Source organism: Musa acuminata, unplaced genomic scaffold (assembly GCF_036884655.1).
Source record: "Musa acuminata AAA Group cultivar baxijiao unplaced genomic scaffold, Cavendish_Baxijiao_AAA HiC_scaffold_78, whole genome shotgun sequence".
NCBI lineage: Eukaryota > Viridiplantae > Streptophyta > Magnoliopsida > Zingiberales > Musaceae > Musa > Musa acuminata.
The window spans coordinates 10,001-12,880 of record NW_027020359.1 but is presented as its reverse complement, the minus strand read 5'-3'; positions in this window follow the sequence as shown (position 1 = coordinate 12,880).

Below are 2,880 nucleotides of genomic sequence, written 5' to 3'. Positions count from 1 at the left end.
TGGGGCTCCTTGGTTCCTCTCCGAGAGACGGGCACCACACAGGGGTCATCGCCTCCCATCATACATAGGGAATTCAAGAATGGCATCGGCACCAACTTCGCCGCGTGCATAAACTCCATTCCAAGGATCACTTGGAAGTCGTCTAGTGGCACGGCCATCATGTTGGTGGTTCCGCTCCAAGTCCCGATTCTGATGGGAACTCCCTTCGCCAATCCGAAGATTCGCCTGGCCTCCGAGTTCACTGCTTTCATTCGGCTTGGGCTCTTCTCCAATGTCAACCCAAGTCGCTGTGCTTCACGATCGGCTATGAAGTTGTGGGTAGCGCCCGTGTCCACCATTGCACGGGTCGTTTGGCCATTCAGCTTGATGTCCACATACATCAGTTCACTACTTCCTGCTTTTTGTGCCTTCGTCTTCATGTTCTCCCCCACTTGACCCCGCATAGCGTTCAACAAACGCATTGCTCCCATTCGGGGTCCTTGCGACTCTTCATCGTCGCTGCTGGATTCAGAACTGCTTGAGCTAAGGGCAACGGTTTTGCCCTTGTCCGATCGGGGAGGGTGGATGGAAGCTGTCAACGCGTTGAGTGCCTGCTTCTGTGGGCACTCCCTTACCATGTGCGGTCCTCCGCACAAGAAGCATCCTCCAGGTTTTGAGGCCTTGCCTTTTGGGTTCGGCCCTTTGTGGGAGCTCTTCTTCTTCTGTTCGCCCCCGAGCTCCTTCCCTCGAGAATGTTTTTGAGGGCGATTGCTTGAAGATTGTTTCCTTCTCGCTGGGTCTTCAGAGGAAACGAAGTCGGTGAGCCTTTCTGCAGCTGCAATTGCCCCGACCACGTCGGTAACATTCCTTCGATTCAGCTCTTGCTGAGCCCATGGTTTCAGACCATCAAGGAAACTGAACAACTTGTCCTTCTCGGACATGTCCTGTATGTCCAGCATCAGTGCAGAAAACTGCTTTACATAGTCTCGGATGGTGGTACTTTGGCGGAGTTGTCTCAACTTCCTTCTTGCGACGAACTCTGTGTTCTCCGGTAGGAACTGAGTTCTCAACTCCCGCTTCAAGTCTTCCCATGTGTCGACTCGACACCGACCTTGTTGGATTTCCTCCCAACGAGTTCGCCACCAAAGTTTCGCATCTCCGTTCAGATACATTGTTGCTATTGAAACTTTGGTATCTTCAGAATCGGGTCTCGTAGCTCGGAAGTATTGTTCCATGTCGAACAGAAAGTTCTCGAGCTCCTTGGCATCTCTGGCCCCTCCGTATCCATGGGGCTCAGGTGCCCTCAAGTTTTGTGGCGGTGCAACGCGGGTGTTGCCTCCTCCCGCATTTAGCGTTCTTGTGAGCATAGCCACCTTCGCCGTGAGTTCCGCCACAACATCTTGTAAGTGCTGCACGGAGTCCTTGGTGTCATCGGACAGTCGGTCGACTAGGGCCTCGACCTTGTCGATCCTGGACTCCGCTTCCTCTTGCGAGCTCTCTACCCCAACAAGTCTTTGTTGGCCATGGTAGAGTTCCTCCATGCTCGCTTCAAGAACATCCAGGCGGGTTTCCGCCGTCGTGAGTCTCTCCTTATGACTCTTTTTCCCAGTTAGCGCACCAGATTGCGCTTCCTCCGCTCGCGGAGAGTTGCCAACTTCTCGCTCATCCTGTTCGCTGCCGCGATCCTCATGAGCGGCTCCAACAGCATGAGAGCGAGTGTGCACATGCAGCCCACCTGCGGCTGCTTGGGGCAAGGGTCCGGCCTGCCCCGTCTTGCTTGATTCGCCACGATGCTTTGCCATGGCGAAGTTGCGAAGTTCGTTCGCTGTTCGATCGAAGAGCTTGCCCGCTCTGATACCACAATGTCACGACCTTAGCTGGAAGTGCCTAAGGCGTGCGGCACCCTTGCGGCCAAAGACGCGAACTTAGCTTGCGTTGCCTAAGTCGCGAGTCACCCGTGCGGCAAAGACGCGAACTTAGCTTTGCCTTGCCTAAGTCGCGCTTCGCCCTTGCGATCTTGCTCCGCAAGGATCAGCCCACTTTGTAACCTCTCGCAGGTCCCGAAGGACCTGTAAAAGAGAAAGAGAGTTAGATCGAAAGAACGAGCAACGGACACGTCCCGAAGTCTCGCGAAAAGGAAAGCTTTACAAGCAATTCGTCGAACACCTTGTGTGCACAAGAGAAAAGAGGGAGAGGGGGAAAAACAAGGCTTTCAAGGATGAACGAACAGCTGCAAGCCCACAAACAGCCGCTCACCTGGTCCCGGACGCAACACCAAGTTCCCGTAAAGGTCACGTACGAACTTGCGAAAGAGTGTTCAACGCCCGGTATATAACCGAAGCCCCATCCAGCCATGTGCCACCCGGGGGGTTCCTGGGTGCTGAGATGGCTGACATTTTGGTGAGCGGAGGCAGCACTCCGCTCACCTCCCGCGGCACGCGAAAACGAAGCCGTTTTGGGCTGTTTTGGGGCTGTTTTGCTCGGTTCGGTGAGCGATCGCTTTGCAACGCTGCAGCTTGTTCGAACTTACATATTTACAAGCAAAATGACCCAAAACCATGGGAAAACATGCTGTTAAGCAGCTGTACATGCGGGTGTGAGCGACGAACGGTTCGTTGAACGAAGTTGTTGCGGGTGCGCGACGACCGTTCGTGACAGGGTGGCACAGGGCTGGATGGGGCTTTCGTATAGCAGGGACGGTGCTGCCTCTCGCTTCGCTCGCTGTCCGCCGCTCGCCGCTCGCTCGTGCAGCCAAAAATGGCCAGTTTTGGCCCGTTTTTGGGCCGTTTTGGCCAGTTTTTGGCCTGTTCTTGCATTGCGCGGTGACCGTCGAGAGCGGAGCAAAACGTCAGCCATCTCAGCACCCTGGAACCCCCCGGGTGGCACAGGGCTGGATGGGGC